The sequence below is a fragment of the Myotis myotis genome, unplaced genomic scaffold (genome assembly GCF_014108235.1).
Source record: "Myotis myotis isolate mMyoMyo1 unplaced genomic scaffold, mMyoMyo1.p scaffold_m19_p_8, whole genome shotgun sequence".
Taxonomy (NCBI): Eukaryota; Metazoa; Chordata; class Mammalia; order Chiroptera; family Vespertilionidae; genus Myotis; species Myotis myotis.
The window spans coordinates 58,510,438-58,535,260 of record NW_023416390.1 but is presented as its reverse complement, the minus strand read 5'-3'; the positions used below and the strand labels follow the sequence as shown (position 1 = coordinate 58,535,260).

General features: G+C 41.8%; 1 protein-coding gene across 6 annotated transcripts in view; it reads left to right on the top strand.

Annotated features, from left to right (window-relative positions):
• Positions 1-4,426: 4,426 nt before the first annotated feature.
• Positions 4,427-24,823, top strand: part of GPD2 (glycerol-3-phosphate dehydrogenase 2) — a 140,086-nt gene continuing 119,689 nt past the window's right edge. For 3 of the 6 annotated variants that reach the window (XM_036320875.1, XM_036320879.1, XM_036320880.1), the window contains exon 1: positions 5,103-5,249. The gene's annotated coding sequence lies outside the window, so the exon portion shown is untranslated. Of the gene's footprint in view, positions 4,583-5,102; positions 5,250-15,833; positions 15,855-24,823 lie in introns of those variants that run through there. The other 3 variants (XM_036320876.1, XM_036320881.1, XM_036320877.1) reach the window with 3 other exon arrangements.

Below are 24,823 nucleotides of genomic sequence, written 5' to 3'. Positions count from 1 at the left end.
TTTATAGGATCACATGTTTGGTAGCAGAAGATTTGGCTGCCTAAAGCGGCCATGATGCCAATATTATGTTTCATTGTATTGATATGTTATATTAACCTTTGATTCTTTTGCAGGTTTGAATGTATGTTGGCTGTCCTGGAAGGGAGCTGTGTGGGGTGACCCCCAAAAGTAAAGGGTGCCTAGCTGCCAAGAGGGCAGGTGCCCAGCTGGGCAGGGAAGGGTGCCCATCAGGTTTTGGTCTCTGTTGAGAGACAGCTAACAGTTGGCAGCCTGTAATACTGTCTTGCAGACCTGAGTCACCATGCCCATGTCAGGGTTAGTAAAGCTGGAAAAAGCCTGTTTAGAATAGAAGGTCTGAGGCATGGTTATGCATAGAAAGAAGGTTTTATGCCAACAGTTACTGTTTTGTTTTAAATCCATGAAAAGGAATTAGCAAGGAAAGTCAGAAAATCTTAGAGTAGATCAGTATGTTTTTCTCCTTATGTAATTCCTCCGAAATCTGGCAATGCTAAATAAGTACGTTTCTTTGCATAGATTCAGTAAGACTGGTTCCTAATAGTGGTTTTATTAACGGAAAACTTTGACTGGAGTATCATGTTTCAAAGAGCCCTATCTGAGCTCTAAAGACTTGAAGCCAGTAAAAATGCCACGAAGAAAGCCTGGTATCCTGCTTGGGAGCCCTGAAGATGGCTGGCGCTGGAGCGTCAGGCTGATGCCCTACCATCACTGGCGGTTGGTAAGAGTAGAAGGGGAGCAGTAAAGATGCCTCTGCATCCCTGCAGAACCCCACACACTCTGGGCCGCAACAAGTAGGAGGGCTACTGAGATGGGCCTTAAAGCCTGGAGCGTGGGCTCAGGTGGAGTTGCTACAGGTGAGGGATTCACCTAACTCAGCAGATACTGCAGGCAGGCTTGATGGCAGCTGGATGGCTTGACTTCCTGGCCCTACGGGGCACATTAAGATTCAACCATGAAATTCCAGCAAAGGTAGTCAGTTACCATTCTTGTTGTGTGTATGCAAACATCAGGACAGTAGATAAATTAATCTTGATTTGGCTTTTTGATAGCCATGGAGGAATTTTAAGAAGAAAAATCCTGTTTCAATAGAAGTTGTTAAATCTAAAATGGTTTCTTTCCCTTCCACCGGGCCATTTGTTAAGCTTATAGGGATAGTTCAGTTGATAGTTCTGTGTGCCCAGTATGGGCCTCTAGCAATGGTGGAATAGAAATGCAGTCCGTCTCATGATTGAGCCGGAAGTTCCAAGACAAGGGGGGAATGAAAGGGCGAGGAGTACGCCCTCCACCTTGCCCCAGGGTAAGGGCTATGCCCTTCATCTTAACTTGGCCATGTGCTCAGCAAGCTTCTTCCCGGAAGATAGTCAAGGGAAGTGCACGCCATCACTATGACCACATCCTGTGTACTCACGCCTGGCCAATCAGCAGGGCCCACAGTCCTTTCTCCTCCCCTTACCCCAAACCCCTATAAAACCTCTCTCCACACAGAGTTCTCGCTCTCTCGGCCACTGGAGCTTACCGTTGCATCGGTGAGTGTGGCAGGGGAGCCAAACCTAGGTTTGAAATGAATGACTCTTTGCTTTTGCATCGGACTCGCTGGCTCCCTGTGGGTTCTTGGGAATCATGAAATCTGGGCACAACAAGATACCCTGGTCCATAACCAAACTCAGTGGAATTCTTGTCATAATATGCAAGATGTAGGGGCAGAGATGGAGAGGCAGAGGCTACTTTAGGTACTCATAAATAGTATCCTAAACTTGGAAGCACTGTGTATAAGGCTAAAAGGAAAAATTTATTTTCATATTTTATTCCCTCTAGAAAATACTGGTGAAGTAAATAGGAAATCATTTTGATTTCATAAGTTTCTGTGAGTTTTAAAGTAGAGTTATCATAAGCCTTTGTTTTGAACTTATCTAGGATTTATCTTAAAAAATTAACAACTTTTTAAAAACCATTTTGCCTTAAACAAAAATGAATGCTTAATTTCTGCTGGTTAATTACAAGTCAGCTATGTTTTCTTGCAATATTTTACAGCACTATCCTATTAAAAAGTGTTTTTTTTTCAAGATTGTAGTTGAGATTAAGTGTGTGTACAGAGCGTGGGGGAGTGGAGGGTAGAGGTGGGGTTGTTTAGAAAGCCAAGGTCCAGAGTAAACTGTAGGCTAATCACCTTAAGCTTCCTTATCTCTCCTTCCCAGCCTCTCCCATACACACCTTTTTCTTTTGGTGCTTTTCCTGAATTCCACTGGATGTCTAGTGTCCTTATGCTTTCCTTTGGTTGTTTTGGGCTCTAACTTTGGCAAGAGAAATCATCCAATGCTTCTGACTTTTTTTCACCTCCTTTAAATTCTCTACCTCCACCCATGTCCTATTTCATTAGGGCAGTGGTTCTCAACCTTCTGGCCCTTTAAATACAGTTCCTCATGCTGTGACCCAACTATACAATTATTTTCGTTGCTACTTCATAACTGTAATGTTGCTACTGTTATGAATCATAATGTAAATATCTGATTTGCAGGATGATCTTATGCGACCCTTGTGAAAGGGTCGTTCAACTGCCAAAGGGGTCGCGACCCACAGGTTGAGAACCACTGGGTTAGACCATTATTGATAAGAACTGAATCCGTGCTGGCTTGTTAGCTGGCAAGGTGACTAAGACTTCTGGGGAAAATACAAAGTCGACATAACAGGCCCTGGAGCAAATTGTTCACCTAAGCATTAATTTCAAATCAATAAACACGTATTGAACATCTATTATGTTATAGGCCGTGTGCTAGGTGCCAGAGTATGAAAGTGAGTAACAGGTGGTCTCCATTTTCCAAGCACTGAACTGTTTTGGGTGTATTAGGGGGAAAGAAATCCAGAACTGGCACCTCAATTCAACTAGGTTATCATTCTGTGTAACATGCTGTTCTTCTAAAGGTTTGGGATTGGAATAAATATAAAAGCATTGGTCTATTCAATAGTCTTTTGCATTGGTTCTCAACACTGGCTGCTCATTAGAGTCACCTGGGGAAGCTTTTACACTGTTTCTCAAGCTTTAGTGTGCCTCAGAATCACTGGGAAGGTTTGTTAAATCAGATAGGCCCAGCCTAGAGTTCAGGAATCAGTTTATCTGGAGTGAAGCCATATTTGCATTGCTATGAAGTTCTCAGCTGATGCTGCTGGCTGCTGGCTCCCAAGGGAGAACCACAGCTTTAAAATATAAGGACTTCCAGGTTCCATCCACAGACTGATTCAATGGATGTGGGCATGGGAACTTGGCATAGGTCATTTTACACCCCACTCCTATTCCAATGTGTATTTTGGGGGAGGAACAAACTTTCCTCTACCCTTCTACGTTCTTCTGGCTGGTCTAATAATCAAATGGACGAGAGAAATTAACAAGAGACAAATAACCAAACGTAATGACATACATATCTGTGTCTATGGGAACACCACATACACGAGCGGTTCAGAGTCAGAAAGGGAAAACGAGGTACATATGGTGTTCTGAGCTAAAATGACACCAGGCCCTTGGGGCTTCAGAGGGGAGGAAGGTCATTCGCAGCAAGATAAGCACAAATGTTTACTAATTAGATGTTTGCCCTACCCTATAGATAAGTCTTAAAACGTTAGTTCTTGTAATAACTCATTATCTGCAAGGCTCCCAATGTAGATTCTTTAAGGGAGTGGTAAACGTTTCTCCATGAGCCTCCCCCCCCTCCCCCCATAGGGTCTCCACTGCCTCAACTTAAAATAATCCACTTGCCAAAATAGCACATCTTGGTGGGGCCTGTTCTGAACCACTCAAGTAGCCAAGGCTGACAACCACTCTTCCACCAGATCCCCTATCCACTGGGGAGGCTGGTTTCCTGAAGTTACTGAACTTGGAACGCAATGAACCTACACATGCCTCTGGGTTAATTTTAATAATTATGCGGTATTTAAAGAAATTAGTATGTGACTTAATATAAAATAATTGGAAAAAACCCACCACTTTGATTTGGGTTGGAACAAATTTGGCCGCCTTCCCTTGGAAGGCCTTCCCAAACCGCCCCTGGATATTTTCCAACACCACGTTGGAAATATCTGTAAAGGGCCAGAGGTCTTCGGAGGAAAGGTCCTCAAGAAAGAAATGGGCTCCATTTATTTGAATCCCATCAGCACCCTCCTGGGCTCCCCCTGGCCTGGCCTAACACTTGTAGTTCCACGGGAGCTGGGCATGCTCAGTGGGCAGGGTCAGTGTTGGGGGGTGCAACTGGGAAGCCTGCTGCTCGACTGCGGGCTCTGCGCCTCCCCCCACCTGTTCGAGGCTGGGCCTGAGGAGCCTGTGCTCAGCATCCTCCCCCTGGGGCCTGGGCTCGGTCTTCCCGGCGGGTCCCCGCGCTGACATTCAGGCGGGGAGTCAGGAGGCCGGGCGCGCCTCCAGAGCGCGCGGGGGGAGCCGGGCCAGGGCGCTGGGCTCTGACGGGGGGTGGAGAGGTTCCCAGGGGTTCGCCCGCCTCCCAGCCGCGTTTCTAGGCCCAGGGAAGCCTGCCCGCAGAGCAGGGGAAGCCAGATTCGTGGGCTGGTGGCGAGAAATCAGGTAAGCCAACCCCGCGGGCGGGCGGGCGGGCCAGCGGGCGAGGTCTCCCCTCCCGGGCAGGTGGCAGGGCGGCTCGCCTGGTGGACAGAGGCCATCGGACACCTCCACCATCTTCCCCGGCCTAGTCCAGCCAGGCTTTCCAGTCTGGCAGCCGCCTGGCAAGGCGGGGCGGAGGGTCTGGAGTGGGGCAGGGCGAGGGCTCAAGGCAGGAACTGGAGCCTGGGACAGGGCCCATGGCAGCCGCCGCGCCGTGACCCCACCCGGCGGGCCCGGAGCCCCGGGTCCCCGTCCGATCGCGCTCATGGGGCCGCGGAGACCTCGCCAACTCGCCGCCCGCGAACCAGCGCCCGCCTCCACTTCCGCGCCTCCTCGCGGGGCCGGAGGAGCCGGGGCCCCGGGAGCCAGGCCCTCAGTGTGGGGGCCGGAGGAGCGGCCGCGCCCCCAGGCCACCCCCCGGGCGGGAGCGGGAGCGGGAGCGGGGCGGGAGGAGGAAGCGCGGCGGGCGGGGCGCGTCGGGTTACACCGGCTCGGCCCGCCCCGCCCGCCCCGGAGTGACATCCGCGCGCGCCCGGCCCCGGCGCTGACTCCGAGCGAGACCGACTCCGCCCCGGCCCGAGGAACCCGCGCTCCCGCCCCGTCTCCCCTCGCGCCGCAGGACTGGTCTCAGGTGTGTGCTTGCTGGGAGCCCCGCGCCCTCGCCCCGGCTGGCAGGGTCCCCCCCCCCCCCCCCCGCCCCGACCCGGCCCGCGCGCTGCGGCTCCTGTGTCGGGGTGGGCGGTGGCGGGAATCCGGGGACAGAGTTGTACCGTCTCCCCAACAACTGAAGGTGGACCCTTCTCATCTGGGGCTTCGCTGTTTACTTTGGGGGGCTGGGAGGTGGTGGTAATACATTCGCTTCCTTAGTTAAGTGGCGGGACTTCGCGGGGAGGGTTGGTATTCTCTCTCCCTGAAAGTTCTCCGCAAACTTTCGGCGGGTGGATGCCGCTCCCTGGTGAGGACTGGTGCTCCCTTGTGAAGCAGGAGAGGGGAGGGTTCTGGAAGGGCGCTGAGGCTTCTTTGAGGACCTTCCCTGCTGGGGGCTGGCAGTTCTGGGGAGAAGTGGAAGGCGTGGGGGCACAGATGAACTTACAGCAGCCTCCACTCCCCGAGGAGTAACTTCTACGGAGCGAGAAGAGACGTACACAGAATGCGCTGGCGGGAAGGGGCAGCTCTGAATGAGGTGCTGCTCTGGACTGCCTCCCACCGTGTATGCGGAGGGCCACTCGCTCCCTCCTTCCATACGAGTCCCCACGTCGTTTACAAACAAATTCTCCCAGTCTTCCTGGCAAGGGCCACCCAAACTACAAGCACATCATAAATACCATGAGAAGAGGCAGCTATAGGAATAGCTAGCAGCTAACTTAGTCAACTTTACTTTGTATAACTCGGTGGGGGAAGGAAGGGTAAGTTTCATCGGGTCTTTATTGCTTAGAATTCTGCCTATGCTCCAAGTTGAAGAGATGTGAAGTTTCTTTTTGGAGTGTGGAGACTAAATGGCAACTGGTGCCAAACACTTCCTGGTAGCTACTAAGCAATCTAGGGTCCCGAGTCCCACAGTTTTTGCTGGCCATTTGCTGGATGCCATTGCCCAATGGATACCATGTGTATCCTGGGGCACCTTATGATGTGTTTCTCAAAGGGGCATATGCCAAGTTTAACATTCCCTTGATTTTACAAATCAGCTCTTCAAGTAATGACCCAGTTCCTTAGTGAATAATAGATGAAAGGTGGAATTTGGGGTTTGAGAACCGACACTGACAGCTGCCCATTTTGGTATCTCACACAGTCACTTGATTTTATAAAGAAATTCTGAACAGCATTAAAGCTGTGCTTCCTTTTCTCTTCCTCTGATTATTAAAAGATGCAGTGTCCTGGCCCAGTAATTGACAGCAGGGCCACAATGCTACTACTCATCAGTGGGTCTTACATCCCACCTCTCCATTTAGTTTTTGCAGCTATTTAATCTCATTATAGATATTAAAAAAATGACTATCATTGTACAAAAATCATTTTGGTGAATTTTAAACCTCTGGTTGGTTATTTGTTTTCTGTCATTCATCACCAGCTTGCCAGTTCTGTGAGAGGACTTGATCAGCCTCACACGGTTTTGTATTTCTAATGCCTAGAGTGGGGACTAGCATGGACTAAGCCCTCAGTGGATGTTTCCTCAATGAGTGACTAAACTGTGGGACAAATTCTAGCTGAGTGTAGTTGGGGAAGAAAGCAAAGACTTTGGCATTAATCTACTTAAACTCACTGAGGCTCAATTATCTCCTTGGCGAACTGTGCATAATAACTTATGAGATAATACATGCTAGAGACGGACCTGTCAGGAAGTAGACTTAAAATATTAGCTTTCTTCCTTATATGTTTTCTTTTTACATTCATAAAGGGAAGATTTGGGCAAAGAACACAGTTAGCTAGATAATTTAGCTGTAGCATGTCATGCATGAATTATCCAGGCTCTCTCCTCTTTAATTTGGTGTGTCTGATTGGGGGTGAGGGGAGGGAAGGTGGTTAGTGGCAGCTAGGGTAGTTAGAGAAGGGAAGTAATTTCCAGATCATTATCTAACTTCTCCTGTGTTTTTTTTTTTTTTTTTAAATATGATGATGTTTTCAAAACTTGTTTCTTCCTGCTTGTCAACCAGACTCTCTAGGTTGTCCTAAGTCAGTGATGGCGAACCTATGACACGCGTGTCAGAGGTGACACGTGAACTCAATTTTTTGGTTGATTTTTCTTTGTTAAATGGCATTTAAATATATAAAATAAATATCAAAAATATAAGTCTTTGTTTTACTATGGTTGCAAATATCAGAAAATTTCTGTATCTGACACGGCACCAGAGTTAAGTTAGGGTTTTTCAACATGCTGACACGCCGAGCTCAGAAGGTTCGCACTTCAGAAAGAGCATTAGAAATCAAATGTATGTAACACTTGGCTTCTTAAATGAAGTTTTCTGTGGGCTTGTGCAGCATTATATAGTACCAAGCGCTAGGTAAAGAAAAAGTATGGTTATCCTGCTTTTGAGAAGTTCAGTTTGTTTTACAAGGTAAAATATATACATGTAAAACAACTAGAGGCCAACGAAAGACCTTGCATAATCATATACCCAGTGGTAGAATGTCAACTTAAAACTATTTAAAAATATATATTTTAATTAATTTCAGAGAGAAAGGGAGAGAGAGAGATAGAAACATCAGTGATTAGAGAGAATCATTGATCAGGTGCCTCCTGCACTTCCCACACTAGGGATGGAGCCCACAACCCGGTCATGCTCCCTGACCCGAATCAAACCAGGACCTCCTGGTTCATAGGTTGACGCTCAACTACTGAGCCAAGCCGGTCTGGCTTAGCTTGTAACTCTTGTGGTTATGGAAGGGAGATGTTAATGTGAGTTCAAGTGCTTGAGACAATTTAATGGTGAAGAGAATCTCATATTAGCAGCAGAGAGACTTAAAGTTTCCTAAAGATTACAGCAGAAAGAAAAAGATTACAGCAGATCATCTTTGTTTCAAGAATGTTTGCTATTTTGTACTTCAGTGTATCAAAATGCCAGCACCATCATCTGCTTTCAAAATGAACTATCTATGGAAAAGTATATTAGAAATCTATAGGAAAACTTTGTATGTGTACTAAATAGTAGTTTTCACTATGTCTTTGAAATTTTAAAGCCCAGGATTGGAATTGCCACTTTTAATACACGTGTGTTAGATGGCCTGTTGCTCTATCCAGTTGGGTACAATGGAGTATATAGTTTTTATCTGAAGTTTCAGGGACAATTACTAGTCATTAGGCTTGGGCCCTCCACAACTGGCTAACTTCAGGATTGTTATTTTGGGAGATAGGGAAGGACTGAATGTAAGTAAACCAAGAAGGAATTATCGAAGTGTTTTTCAATGTTTATCAAAATACTTAGGTAATTCCATTAGGACGTACCACCTCTGAGATAAGAGGAAAACTTGGAAGAAGAAACAAATAAAGTGCGTGTGGTATATTTCTTTGTTTAGAATTGTTGACAAGATGGGGGAAAGAAATGTAGAATGATGGGATTGATCTCAGGGACATTTATGGAAAAAGAAACTCGGGGAGCTAATGGTTTAAATACCTGAGGATGTTCAGATGATATTTGTAGTCAGAGTTTGTCCAGAAATCTAATTTTGTGTCCTGACATGAACTTGACTATGATTTTTTTTTGTTGGAGGGTCTTACTGGTACCTTGGTTTAAATATTTCTCCCTACATCATGTCTGTGCTCTTTTTTTTTTTTTTTTAATTTTTTTTATATGTATTTTATTGAGTTTTTACAGAGAGGAAGGGAGAGAGATAGAGAGTTAGAAACATCGATCAGCTGCCTCCTGCACATCTCCTACTGGGGATGTGCCCGCAACCCAGGTACATGCCCTTGACCGGAATCGAACCTGGGACCTTTCAGTCCGCAGGCCGACGCTCTATCCACTGAGCCAAACTGGCTTCGGCATGTCTGTGCTCTTATTTCCCATTTTTCAGTTGAGAATTTTACGTTGGTTCTTTCAAAATCAGAGTTCTGATTTATGCAGCAGACAAAACATGGTTTTTGAATTTAATTAGGTCAAGCTTTTGTCCTATTAGTTCACTAAAATTAGTGGGAAAAGCTAGTTAATTAGTGGGAAATGTTTCCCACCTAACTAATATTTTTTGTGACATATGTATTAACAAAATTTTAAAACATTATTTGGGGATGTCCATTAATTTTTCAGGCAAATTGAAATTATTACTGATTGTGATACTTTCTTTTTTAATAGATACTGTTAATGTGTGGGTATTTTTTTTTGTTCTTGTTAATCTTCACCCGAAGATATTTTTCCATTGCTTTTTAGGGAGAGTGGGAGAGAGAGGGAAAGACAGAAAGAAACATCGATGTGAGAGAAACACATCGATTGGTTGCCTCCTGCATGAGCCCCGACCAGGGCCCAGGCTGGGGAGAAGCCTGCAAATCGAGGTATGTGCCCTTCACTGGAATCGAACCCTGGACCCTTAGGTTCCCAGGCTGACGCTCTATCCACTGAGCCAAACCGGCTAGGGCAGTGGTTCTCAACCTTTCCAATGCCATCGACCCTTTAATACAGTTCCTCATGTTATGATGACCCCCAACCATAAAATTATTTTCGTTGCTACTTCATAACTGTAATGTTGCAACTGTTATGAATCGTAATGTAAATATCTGATATGCAGGATATATTTTCATTGTTACAAATTGAACATAATTAAAGCATAGTGATTAATCACAAAAACAATATGTAATTATATATGTGTTTTCCGATGGTCTTAGGTGACCGCTGTGAAAGGGTCGTTTGACCCCCCAAAGGGGTCGCGACCCACAGGTTGGCGACCCACAGGTTGAGAACCGCTGGGCTAGGGCAATGTGTGGGTATTTTTTTGAACAATTACTATCTAATTTAGATTATTTTTAGCCTCGTATTTTTAAAATAGTGATATGTCCTCTGTGGAATCTCATATTTGATCACCTGCCTATATTCTTCTGTAAAATACTATAAGATAGAGGAGAAAAGAAACCCCATAAACTAACAGAGAGTCTGTTTCCTGAAAATGAGATTTCTACAAGCTGCTACTGTCAAATGAGATAGCCTCTGAGTGTGACTTATTGACACAAGCTGAGAAAGCTTTATTACTTACTTTATATCCAACAATGACCACTAAGGCCAGTTGGTTATACAATAGGAACAAAAGTGTATGTTCATGGGAAGCATTTAAGAAAAATTTTGGTTAAGATTTTATGCTGTTATTATTTCACTAAAACATAATAAGCATGTTTATTTGCAAAGTGGTAAAAATAGTGCAGTTCAGAGTATTAGGTTCTCAAAAGTCATTTTCCTTATTTAAGTGGACTAAAGAAAGGATGTTTGGTTTCATTGTGGTAACATCAAAACTGCTTTGATCATATCACTCTCTGTTCCACCCTTCCGAGGCTCACTCAGTCCTGTTGGATAAAGTTCTAAATATTTGTCGTGGAATTTATGACTTTTCTCATCTTTTTTCCCTTTATTTTATTTTATTTTATTTTATTTTATTTTATTTTATTTTATTTTATTTTATTATTTTTTCCCATCACCATTTATCCCCCCTATACCCTCTCCCACCTCCACACTCCACCCCCCAACCCCCTACCCCCACCGCGATCACCACACTGTTGTCTGTGTCCATGAGTTCTTTCTCTCTCTCTCTTTTTTTTTTTGTTCAATCCCTCCACCTCAGTTTCTTGCCTTATCTATCTTGTGAATTAGCCAAATTGGATTACTTGGCATCCCTTTAATCTGTGTTATTCTTACTGCTCACCCTATACTAATGATCTTCCTCCTGCTTCACCAATTGAAATCCTATCTGTCCTTGAGTATCCTGACCACTAGCTGCCAGTTTCATGATGCTTTCCCTCACAGCCCAGTCAGAAATGTTATGCACATTTTCTATATATTTTTTTGTCTTAAATTCTGTTTGTTTGTTTTTTAAATTAAGTATAATTGGCATATTATTTTTAGGTTTACAATATAATGATGTGACACATGTGTAAGCACCACACTAAGTCTAGTAATCATCTGTCACCGTGCATTTATCATAGTATTACTGACTGTATTCCCGTATACCTTTCCACCCATCCCCCACAACCCCTTTTCTCTGGCCACCGTTAGCTTCATCTCTGATTTTATGAGTCTGTTTGTTTTGTTTTCTTTATTTGTTTTTTAATTTTTAAAAAATATTTATTGTTGAACTTTGTTTTTTTTATATTTCACATATAAGTAAAATCATATAGTATTTGGCTTTCTCTGTCCAACTTATTTCACTTAGTATAATATTATGTCCATCTATGTTAAAATGGCAAGATTTTATTCTTTATTATGGTTGAAGAATATTCCATTGTAAGTATGTACCACATCTTTATCCATTTATCTATCAATGGACACTTAGGTTGCTTCCATATCTTGGCTATTGTAAATAATGTTGCAGTGAATACTGCACATTTTCTAAACACTTCAACTACTCTTTTTATGACACTCTTAGTCTCTTACTTATTCCTGTGCATGATAATTAAAAATGCATCATTTCCTCTCCTGCAGGAGATCGTGCAGAACAAAGGCTGGATCTTACACAATTTTGTAGACCTGACATGCCCAACCCACGTTTTGCATGCAGAGGACACCTAGTAAATAGTTGTTGAGTGAATGATTGCATCATAATTTACTCATCACTTAATTGCTCAAGAAATAAGTGGTAGAAATGGGTTGGGTGTGAGTAGACAGCAGATAACACTCGGGCAGGTGCACTCAGATAGTCATTTAAACTGGATACTTTGTCTTTTTCAGGCCTCCCCTTTCTCCCTACACATTTGGCAGTTTTAACATATAAAGTATATTTAGCAGGAGGGATGGAAAACTGCATTTGAACCAAATTTATAAAAACAGTCCCTGAAAATCAGTGGAGGGATATACAATTGAGGAGGTCATTTGATATCCGCTGAGGGCTCAGCCACCTTTGCCAGAGCTCTTAGGACTCTTTTCTCTGCACTCATTTAACCCTTCTCCTCCACCTGCCCACTTAATCCAGCCTCTTAAAGAATTCAGAAAATGAATTCATAACAGTACAATTGATAAAGTTAACTTGTCACCTTCTCAAAGGTTTCTGGGTTCTAAGGGGACAAAAGTCTTGGGGACCATTTATGTAGGCTAGATAATAGAAGGAGTATTTGGGGAGCTGTGTTTACTTCTATGCATCCCCAAAGTCACATCATAGCCACTTAAGTGTGGCTTTGGTCAGTCTCTGAAAATTTCATTTTCTCCCTCTGTTAAATGAGGTGGCTGGACTGCATGGAATTTAAAGCCCATAAAAAAGTATGGAGTGTTTTATTGCTCTTGTCCTGCCTAAGGGATAGACAGTCTTGGCCAGTGGGTTCTGTTCACTGCTGGACTCTGCCCTAACTTCTCTTACTTCCTTGAGTTTTTTTTTTTGTTTTTTGTTTTTCCCCCAGCCTCTCTAGATGTAGCATTTACATCTGGGAGATGCGGTGTTCCTTTATCTCCCTCCTGGTTTTTGTTAATAGGCTCTGTCATACAAGTATATTTTTATTTATTTCTTTCATAACATTTGCTAGTATTAACCCCTTTCCCTCACCCTACCTGACCATTAAATAGCTGGTATATTTATCTAAAAAAATATAGATTCAGGGGGTTAGAGAGCTAATTTAACTCTTTATTATTTATAATAAATAGTAATAAGTATCATTTATTGAGCAATCATCATATTCCAAGCCCTGTGCTAAGCACTTTGGGCACATCTTTTCATATCAATAATGAAACCTGTCACATCATTGAGGGAACAGTTCCAGAGAACTTAAGTGAGTCACTCAAAGCCACATAGTTATTTTCTGGTATGACAGAAACTTCCTTGAAAACTACAGAAATAGAATCAAAATATAATTGTACTCACATATCTGTCATGCATTTCCTGCTCTTTGCTACTTTGGATTCTATTGCTATACTCATTGAACTTTGACTTTTAACACTTCCATTTAAAAAAAATATTTTTATGGATTTCAGAGAGAAAGGGAGAGGGAGAGCGAGATAGAAACATCAATGATGAGTGAGAATCACTGATCGGCTGCCTCCTGCACGCCCCACACTGGGTATCTAGCCCACAACTTGGGCATGTGCCCTGACCGGGAATTGAACTATGACCTCCTGGTTCATAGGTTGACGCTCAACCACTCAGCCATGCAGGCTGGGCTTAGCACTTCCACTTTCTAATACTTGACTCTTTAACACCCATGATATTCTTTTGATTTGACTTCTAGGGACCCATGACATTGTTAAAATCCTCTTTAGTCTTAGTGGATGTGGAAACAACCTACAACTTGATATTAGTCTGCTTTTTGCACTTCTACACCTGGGTTTATGGATGATATTGGAGAAATGAACACTATTATGTTGGCAGTACATGCAAATTTATGTTCTTCAGCCACATTTCTTGCACCTGTTTCTAGACGGCACCTTTTCCCATTTCTTGCCATAGCTTTTCTGGATCTTCAGCATTTTCTTTGAGCCTTTTACCCCACCTGTGCATTTTTTAAAATCAGAAGACGATTGATAGCAGTTAGAGCAGACTAAACTATCATAACAGAAAGATCTGAAAATAGATAAAAGCACAACACAACAGATCATGGCTTGGTTGGTGAGTGGCTTTCCTCCACTGGGTGATTCAGGCATTCTGGAACTTTTCATTTTGTTACTCTGCCACCCCTTAGGGCAACATTTTTCAACCTTTTTCATTTCATGGCACACATAAACTAATTACTAAAATTCTGTGGCACACTGAAAAATATGTATTTTGCCAATCTGACAAAAAATAGGTATAATTTTGATTCATTCACACCAGATGGCTATTGTTGTGTTGGCTGTTGTCATTTTTTAAAATTTGACAACTTAAGGGAAAATAGGTCAGTGCCCCTACTAGATAGTCAGGCATTGCATTTTTAAAAAGTTCTTGTGGCCCATTGGTTGAAAATCACTCTATTTTCAACTAGTGAAAGTGAAAGAGAAGCATATCTACTTTCTAAATGCTTAGTCTTAAAATAAATGTACCAATTCCACTCACATACCATTGGCCCGAAGTCAGGTGCACAGACACACTTATTAGCAAAGGGAGATTGGCAAATGTAGTCTAGCTGGACCCAGGAAGAAGAGAATATTGGCTTTTAGTGAAGAGTTAGCTATACCCCTCACAGTGTTCTTGTATCCTCTTATACTGAGAAAACACAGATAGGTCAACTTTCAAGATTTTACTCTCCTTTCCACATCTACATATCTGAACCCACCAACTCCATCAATCACTACCAACACTGAGGTAGAGTTATCCAAACTTGATGCTTTCCTCAATACTTCTCATCCCCTCAGATAGCTTACTCCATGATTTCTCCAGGTTCACCTGCATTTTAAATATTTATAAGAATGTTCAAGATTCTCCCATTACAAAACAAACCAGACTGAAAACCAGAACTATTCCTCCACCCTGCACTCTCCTCTTGCTCCATGCTCACTTCCTCCTTTCTTTCAAGCTATGCTTCCTGAAAGCATATTTTATATGTTGTTTTTTTACTTCTTCCCCTCCCATTTACTCTACAGCTGTTAGCAATTTGGCTTCTACCTTAGATTAATTTGTTCTTGTTATGATTTCTGGTGTTCCCCTGACTGGCAAGCAATGAGACCTTATTAGTTGGAATGTCTGGTGCTGCTCATTCCCTCGTGAAATTGAACTTCACTAGGCTACTATGATTCTTTGTTCTTCATTTGGACTGCTCCTTGAGGATATTTCTGAAGGTTCTTCTCCTTGATATGGGAGTTTCCAGGGTCTCTTCCTCAATTTACTGTCTTCTCATTGTAGATGCTCTCTGCACCATCAAATTTATCTGCTATATCCCATTCAATGATTCCAAAGTCAACATCTCCAACTGGAGCTCTTCCTTGAGTTCAGACTCAGTGGACATTTCTACTTGGATGTCCCACAGTCAAGACAGGACTCACCATCTCTCCCGCTCTCTAAATATTGTCTCTTCTCTATAATTGAAGAGCACCACCATGTTTTCTCCCTCCTATGGCATCTATTCATTTGTGAAGTTTATCAATCACCTAATTATGTGCCAGACATTTTCCTACAAATTAAGATTATAGTGATATACAAAACAGATATGATCTCTGCTTTTAAAAATATATATATTCTTATTGATTTCAGAGAGGAAGGGAGAGGGAGAGAAAGAGAGAACCATCAATGACAGAGAATCAATCATCGATCGGTTGCCTCCTGCATGCCCTCCACTGGTGATCGAGCCCACAACCCGGGCATGTGCCATGACCAGGAATCGAACCCTGACCTCCTGGTTCATAGGTCGACTCAACCACTGAGACACACCAGCTGGGCTGATCTCTGCTTTTGTAGAGTTTACATTCTGGGCATCGGGGAAGAAGTAATAATGATTAAATTAAGAAATGACTTATGAGATGGTGATAGCTATGGGATTATTTTGGATTTGGTTGGTTTGGGAAGGACTGTCCAAAGAGCTGACATTTGAGCTGTTTCCTAAGTGACCAGAAGGAGCTAGCTGTGCAAAGATGAGAAGAGCATTCCAGGGAGTGGACATGGTCGGTACCGAAACCCTACTTGTATTCCTGGTGAATCCGATGGGCAGAAGAAGGTGAATAAACCTGGAACTTAGTGAGTGAGAGTGAGAGCTGTCTGTACTAGTTTCCTGTGGCTGCTGTAACAAATTATCTAACCTTGGTGGCTTAAAACAGACAGACATTTATTCCCTCATAGTTCAGGAGGCCAGAGTTTCAAAATCAGGGTCACTGGCCAAAATCAAGGTGTTGTAAGTCTGTACTCTCTTCTTAGGCTCTAGGGAACAATCTGTTCCTTGCTTCTTCCAGCTGCTGGTGCCTACCAGCACTTATTAGCTATGGTTAATTATTGCAATCTCTGACTCTGTGGTCACAATGCCTTCTCTTCTGTGTGTGTCAAATCTCCCTTTGCCTCCTTTTATAATGATGTGTGTGATTGCATTCGGTTTCCATCTTGGAAATTTAGGATAATTTCTCCATCTCAAGATCCTTTGTATAATCACATTTGCAAAGGGCTTTTTTATTTTTATTTTTGGTTATATAACATTCACAAGTTCTAGGGTTTAGGATGTGGATATCTTTTGAGTGGATATCTTTCAGTCTACCACAATGTACAAGAGAATCTTTAAAAAGTAGGCAAGGGCCAGAAGAGCTTTTTTTCTTCTTCTCCTGTTTTCACATTCTTATTGGGACCACAGGGAAGGATACCTCCTCCCTGTTAGTGGAGGTATTCACAGTTTATTCAGCCACTCCAAGCTTGGGCCCGTGGGCCCTGGGAATGGCTGGGCACATGGGGCATGTTCCCATCATCTCGGAGGGGCACTGGGTAGTTGTAGGGTGTGATCTTGTTGATTATGGCCACGTGCTTGGGGTAGGGGTGGAAGGCAGGGAGAATTACAGTCCCGGCGGCCAATCCTATAGAGCTTTATAAGGCAGATTAAGGTACTTAGATTTTGTTCAACAGTTATATAAGCCATTGGATGATTATGTGCCAGTAAATGAAATGCTGTGGTTTTGCTATAAAAAAGTGTCCCTCTGCCCTGACCGGTTTGGCTCAGTGGATAGAATGTCAGCCTGTGGACTGAAGGGTCCCTAGTTCGATTCCATTCAAGGGCATGTACCTTGGTTGCGGGCACATCCCCAGTGGGAGGTGTGTAGGAGGCAGCTGATTGATGTTTCTCTCTCATCGATGTTTCCAACTCTCTATCCCTTTCCCTTCCTCTCTGTAAAAAATCAACAAAATATATTTAAAAAAATAAAACAGTGTCCCTCTTAACTTCTTTTCTCATGTCTCTCTAAAAAGAAAAATTAAATGGAAATTAATTAAAAATTTAAATTAATTTTGCCCTAGCAAGAGAGTATTAATTAAATATTAAGGAATAAGGTTTTGTTGGGTAGAGTTGAGCTTTGAAGAACAACAAATCATTGTTATATAAAATATCCCCCCCTTCCCCAACCAGTTTTTCCCCCTTGTGGGTATTACTGCCCCCATTCAGAATGCATGCTATCAAAGACTGTTCTGGTTGCTAAAAGTGGACTGGATTAGGGTAGGTGAGGGAAGGAAGATAGGAAACAGGATTTTAGTTGAGTCTATTTTAATTGCCCAACTGAGAAATCACAGTTGTATGGACAAGCATTGTGTTAAAGATGGGAAAGAAGTGAATGGATTTAGGATATGTTTTTGAGATAGAGTTAGCTGACTGATCTTGCTGATAGATTAATTATATAGAGAGAGGAAACAAGAAACTAGACAGAGGCTTACATTTGTTACTTGAGGAACTGGACCATAAACTGAGAAAGGGAGAACTGGGAGAGAAGCAGGCTTGACAGAAGGCATAAAATTCTGTTTTGGGCTATGTTGAGGTTGAGGCACTTATTAGATATTTCTTTGGAGACAATTGGATAAATGGCATTTGGAGATTCTAAGTGGCATTTTGGCTGAAGATACAGAGTTGGGAATAATTTGCTGTAGGTTGTATTTGATACTGGATGGAATTACCCATTGAGAATGTATATGTAGAGACTGGGGCCGTTAGGAACACTGAATTGTTTAGAAGAGAAGGAGGAGTTGCCAGTGGGATAGGAAGGAAATCAGGAGTGTGGTATCCCTCAAGTTGAGTTCAAATATTTTTAAAAGGAGATGTGTCAGTTGTAGTTATTGCATTTGGTGAAATGAGGCCATTTGTGATTTTGACAGTCTGACATACAGTTTAAGTAGAAGCTGGGATGAAAGGTTATTGGATTGAGTTGTGTAAGTAGTGCTTACAAACAACTTAAATAAATTTTGCTGTGAAGAGAATCAGAGAAATGGGAAAATTCTTGGAAGAAGATATTGGTTAAGAGAGGGTATTTTTAGGAACCAGAGAGTAATAGAGTGAGCTTAAGTAGAGAAGAAATGATAGAATGATTAAGGAGCAAGGAAAAACTAATGAAGACAGGAAAGAGTGATGGGTAGATGTTGGAGTATAATTCCTAAAGGGCCAGGAAGTGAGATCTAGGGTACAAATGAAGAGGTTACTAGGACTAGGGACAGTTCAGTCATAGTAAAAAGGACTGCAGAGCCCACCCGGTATGGCTCAGTGGTTGAGTGTTGACCAGGAGGTCATGGTTTGTTTTCGGTCAGGGTACATGCCCAGGTTGCAGAATTGATCCCCATTTGGGGGCGTGCTGGAGGCAGCCGATAGAAGATTCTCTCTCATCATTGGTGTTTCTATCTCTCTCTCCCACTTCCTTCCTCTCTGAAATCAATAAAAATATATTAAAAAAAAAAGAAAAAAGGATTGCAGAGACAATGGGTAGAAGCTGAAAGGTCATGGTTTGGGTTGTGGGAAAATGGAGCTCTTACCTGATTGCTTCTTCTTTCCCAAGGAAGTGTGAGAATATTGGGGTGGGGAGGAGTGAAACAGGTTTGGGGAAAAAGATTTGCAATAGCTATTTGGAAACATCTCCAGGAAGTGCCCATTATAGATTTGCAGCCATGAATTTAAATTGAGGCTAGTTGTGGTTGTGTGTTTTCCTCCAGACATTTCTTCAGCTTTGTAGGTAGAGGCTTGGAACAGGCCAATGGTTGGGTGCAATTTGAGGGTGAGCCAGGTAATTGAGAAGCAGGAAGAGAGGACTAAGGGACTTACCGGTGCTTACAAAGGAGAGGTTACAATGATGGACCTTGACTCTAAACTTGGAAGACATGAAAGTGAGGGTGTAACTAATAGTGGAAGAAATTGTAGGGTTAATGGATTGGAAAGCCAGATACTGCCAAGAAGATGCTGCAATAGAAAGAAATAGGAGAATAGATGAGCTGGAAAAAGAAAAAGTGGTGCTCACATTGTGGGATGCTTGAAGTCTCAGAGCTCATGCAAGTAATCAAGATGCCAAATCAGAGGTTATAAGAATGAGCGTGGGTGACTGAAACTGGGTCCAAGAGAAGATCATCAGAGGTGAGATGGTTTAGGAGCTGGAGGCTCCATGGACATGTAGAAGATGGCTAGAGTGAAATGAAATGTGATTCTGTCTGATCCTACAAGGAAAGTTTGGAAAGGGAAACAGCCGGGTGCCTGTCATCAGTGAATGAGGGCAAACAGTAGTACATGAGTCGATGACAGCAAGAAGGGATAATGGGTGGTAAAGTCTAGTGACATCAACTTCAAAACAGGTATGATTTTTGAAAGAGGATAGAGGAGAAATTGGAAGGTGAAAGAGACAATTCATTTCCAGGCTGGGGTATTTTTAGGATAGGAGCTGGAGTGTTACTCAAAGTATTTACAACTCAAGTGGAATGGGAATCACAGAAGCAAGCTTTTGGTCTGTAGTAGGATCCTGGGTATCTTTTGGGAAGCTAAGCATTAACTCTTTAATCACTTTATCATAGGAACGTCCCAGGCAAGGATCTACTTACCATCTGGTTCATAGATATTTTGATATTTTAGCAACTGGTACAGCCATCCCTATTTATACTGACTGAACACTAGGCTTAAATCTGAGTGTATAATCAGCCTCCCCTTGATGGAATACTGGAAAAACGGTGTTAGTAAGTTTTAGCCTTAAAATTCAGGTTAAACCTTGCTTTCTCCATATTTCTGGGTTTTGCCTGGTAGAAGGAACATTCAGAGAAGAGAATATTATGGAGTTTATAGAGGGTAGACAGTGAGTTTCAGATGACAGAAGGGGCAGGGGGAGGGCTGAGAAGGTAAGAAATGGGGCAGATAGTTTCTGGTGAAGACTGAGGTAACGAGGATTGTGAGGCATGCTGGAATTGGTCCTGAGATATCTTGGAGGAAGCTGGGTGAAGACCTGGTGGCAGCTCCTTTTGACTTGGTAGCCAACGATGAGCAAAAGGCTCCTGAGTTTCCATAGCCTTAGGCATCTCCTGATGGCCTAAGGGCCAATTGGAGAATAAAGGCCTCCTTGGGCACCACTCTCAAGTGTCAGGAGACCACATTCTCTAAGGGCCTCTTCCTAGCCAAGATGGTGGTGTGATCCCTGGGGGAGGTGCTTTCTCCTATTTGGCAGAACTAAGGAGTGCTGCTTCTGGAGGCAATGATCATAAAAGTCTTCCCTCCAAATGGGTAGACTATTGTGCTCTCCACTCCACTGTCACTGTCATGGGCTTAAGTATATGTCCTTAGGAGTTTATGGGTAGATGTTTGCACCCAGTCTCCTGATTTCCCTGCTCCCAGACTCATGTCCTTTCAGTGTATCTCCCAGCACTGCTTCAAGGAACTGGGAATGGGAGAATGGTCTTTTAAATTCAAATGTGATTCTGTCTGATCCTACAAGGAATGTTGTAAGGAGTAAGATAATGGGTATAAACTGACTGGCTAGCACAGTCCTTATAACGCAGTATGTAACCAGCAAATATACCTAAAAGCCTTCCTTGCCAATTCATTGCCTACTGGACAAAGGCCAACATCCTCTGAATGGCATATAAGATCTCCGGAGATGTAGCCTTGCTGCCTGGTCAGTCTCCTCCCCTCCTTCCTCACGTATGACTATTGCATAGCCTCCTGTGCTCCAGGCATATCACACCCTCTTGTTCTGGAAAATGAAATATTCATTCATGCTGTCATGCCTTTGCTCATGTTCACCCTGCACCTGGTCAACCTTCAACATTTGAGCTAATGCTTTCTCTACAAACCTGTTGTGATGATGTTTCCTATCTCCCTTTCCCCTCAGGGGTAATTACTCCCTTAGCCCCTTTTCCAAACCTTATTTGTATCTCTTGTATTTGTTTTAGAATCTTCTCTAACCTATGAATTTCTTAAAGCCAGAAATTATGAATTATTCATCTTTGTTTACTCACAGGCTGCCACACTAGGTGCCCAATGAATATTTGTTGAATAAATGAAAATTCAATACATATTTGACTTTACAAATTATATTTTGTTTATTCTTTTTTTTGTTTTGTTACTTCAACAGTGGAGGTAAATTTTCTGATAAAGGAGGAGATGAATGCAGAAGAAAATTAGTGGCCATGAGTTAGGACAGGAGGTGTACTTAATCCTGTTATTTTTCTTTACTGATGACTGTTATTTACTTGAGTTATATAGTGGTTTTGCTCACAGTGTTATTGTTTTATTCTGAATTGGAATCATGAACTTAAAAAAATTTTTACATTAAAACATAATTGGCATACAATATTATATTAGTTTCAGGTTTACAACAGTGATTTGACATTTATGTATCTTGTGATGTGGTCACCATATTAAGTCTGGTAACCAGTTATTTATTTTATAACTGGAACTTTATACCACTATTTCTCTTCACTCGTGAAGATTCCAAATATAAGGTACTAGTAAATCATATGATATTTTTTCTTTTTCTGCCTGACTTTTAGTTCACTAAGCATAATACCCTTTAGGTCCATCCATTTTGCTGCTTTCCGTTGTGGCTGCACCAATTTACAATTCCACGAATAGTCATGAGGGCTCCTGTTTCTTCACATCCTTGCCAACACTTGTTATTGGTTGACTTTTTCATAGTAGCCCTTCTGACTAGCGTGAGGCAGTATCTCTTTGTGGTTTTGATTTGTATTTCCCTGGTGATTAGTGATGTTGAGCATCTTTTCAATTCTTGTTGGTCATCTGTATATTTTTGGAGAAATGGTTTATTCAGGTCCTCTGCCTATTTTAAAATCAGATTGTTTGCTTTTTGATGTTGAGTTGTATGATTTCCTTGTATATTTTAGACACTAAGCCATAATCGGATATGCCATTTGCAAATATTTCCATTTTGTTGATGGTTTTCTTTTCTGTGCTTCTAGAGGCTTTTTAGTTTGATGTATTCCTATATGTTTATTTTGCTTTTATTTTTCTTGCCCGAGGAGTCATATCCAAAAAGATACTGCTAAGATCCCTGCTAAAGAGTTTATTGCTGATTTGTCTTCTAGGAATTAAGTGGTTTCAGGTGTTACATTTATGTCTTTGATCCATTTTGAATATATATTTGATATGGTGGAATAGAATAGCCCAGTTTAATTATTTTGCATTTATCTGACCAGTTTCTCCAACACCACTTATTAAAGAGTATGTTCTTGCTTCCTTTGTCATAGAGTACTTGACCAAATAAGCAAAGGTTTATTTTTGGGCTCTCTGTTCTGTTCCATTGATCTATGAGTCTGTTTTTGTGCCAGTACCATACTGTTTTGATTACTATAGCTTTGTAATATAGTTTTAAATCAGGGAGTGTGCTACCTTCAACTTTGTTCTTCTTTCTCAAGATTGCTTTGGCTATTCAGAGTCTTTTGTGGTTCCATATACTAGGTGTACCGGTTAGTAATGGCGGATTTTGTAATCAAAGAAAACATGATAATTTCAAGAGAAACATCAACAGTGCTTTATTCAAAGTAACTTCCATCCCTAGCTACACATTTCCCCTATCTTTAGGTAATTTGTGGATACCGTCCCAATAGAACTTTTCTTGTTTTGAGGCAGACCATTCCGAGCCCCAATTTTCCACTTCTTCGTATGTTTTGAAGTGCTGCTCAGAAAGTGTGTGTGCCATCATCTGAACAAGTGGTAATCTGAAGGAGCAAGGTCTGGTGAATACGGTGGATGGGTTAATACTTCCCAGACAAGATCTTTTAATGTGTCTTTAACTGGTTTTGAAGTGTGTGATGGTGCATTATCATGAAGCAAAATTATTTTGCCGTGTCTTCTGGCACATTCTGGTCATTTCACGATCAAAGCATGGTTCAAAATGATTATTTGTTGTCCGTAGCAATCAGGATTAAAGTTTTCACCTGGTTTTAGAAGCTCATAATACACCACACCTTCCTGATCCCACAAAATGCAGAGCATTGTCTCCTTTCCGAAGCGAGTTGGCCTTGCAGTCGATGTTGATGGTTGACCTGGATCAACCCATGATTCTGTGCATTTGGGATTCTCAAAATAAATCCACTTTTCATCGCCAGTCACAATTTGATGCAAAAAAAGGTTTTCTTTTGTGCTGTTGAAACAACATTTTACTGATGACTTTTCGGTTTTCCATTTGTCTTTCATTCAGTTGCTATAGCACCCATTTTCCTTCCTTTAAAATCTTTCCCATTTCTTGTAAACGATGGGAAATTGTTTGCTGAACAACCTTTAATCTTCCTGCAAGTTGTTTTTGAGTTTGACATGCATCTTCATCCAATAATGCTTGTAATTGTTGGTCTTCAAACTTTTTCGGTTGACCTGGATGCTCTTTGTCTTTCACATTGAAATCATCACTTTTAAAGCATTTAAACCAGCGTTCACAAGTATCTTGAGATGGAGCATGTTCACCATAAGCTTCCCAAAGTATACAGTAACTTTTCAGCAGCACTTTTCTTTAAAATAAAGTAATGAATTAAAACTTCCCACAAATGCTCTTTTTTTGGCACGAAATTTGACATTTTTAAGCGTAAAAATATCTATGATGTTAACACCTTCATCAAATTTGACATATGAAGTTTTGAAGCTTGCTGTCAATACAACAAAATAGCATACATATCAAATTGCATATATATCAACATATGTGTTACTCCATCTATTGAAAAAAATCCGCATTATTAACTGGTACATCTTAGGATTATTTATGCTAGTTCTTAGAATAATGCCATTGGTATTTTGGTAGGGATTGCCTGAATATGGAGATTGCTTTGGGTAGTATGGACATTTTAATGATATTAAGCTGCCCAGCCCATGGACATAGTATTTCTTTCCATGTATTTCTGTCCTCTTCAGTTCCTTTCGCCAATATGTTATACTTTTTACAGTATAGGTTTTTCACTTCCTGTAATAATTAGCTTTCTAAGTTTCACACCCTACATCAAACAAATGCAGTTTTCTCATGGTGTTTACGTATGATGACCAGGCAGTTTCCAGTGCCTTCTTACAATTGCTGGATTATTGTGGGGAACCTCTTGGAACCTTGGTTAAAATATCCAATTTCTTTTAGCTTTCTTCATATCTTGGGTTTCTTGATCCTACATGAACTGGTTAATTATATATAACAAAGAATTGAGATCATGTAAATCAGACATCAGCAATAAGAACCTAGTAAGAGAAGAATGGAAAGGGCACATGTGAAATGAAGTAGCAGGAGTAACTTCTTAGTGCAGATGGATGGGGAATGATGGCTATTAAGGGGAGAGCAAGGGTATGTTGAGTGGTGGGAAATGGAAGGGATTCTGTGGGTATGGGTAAAGGTGGTTTGGGGAACACAGTACACTATTTGGTAGAGGTTGACATGCACTGAATGAGTGACCAGACAACACCCATTTTGACACTTAAGATGGGGTTTCTGACTCTAGTTCCCAAGTTCTTGCTAACAGGTTAACCAAAGTCATGTTATATGTTTTTTACATCTGTCATCTAGATATTATAATATAAAGGACACATTTAAAGAAATATCTTGATTTGTTTAAAAATATCAAGTCAGAGCTGATTGTCTTGACATCTTCGTTTTACATTAGTATGTTCTTTATGGTAAATGGTGTTCAGGGTTTATGACTGAGCCAGAAAGCAATTCCTCACCTTCTTTGAACTAAAAATAAATTCCAAGAAATATTCTGAATAGAGGGGAAAAA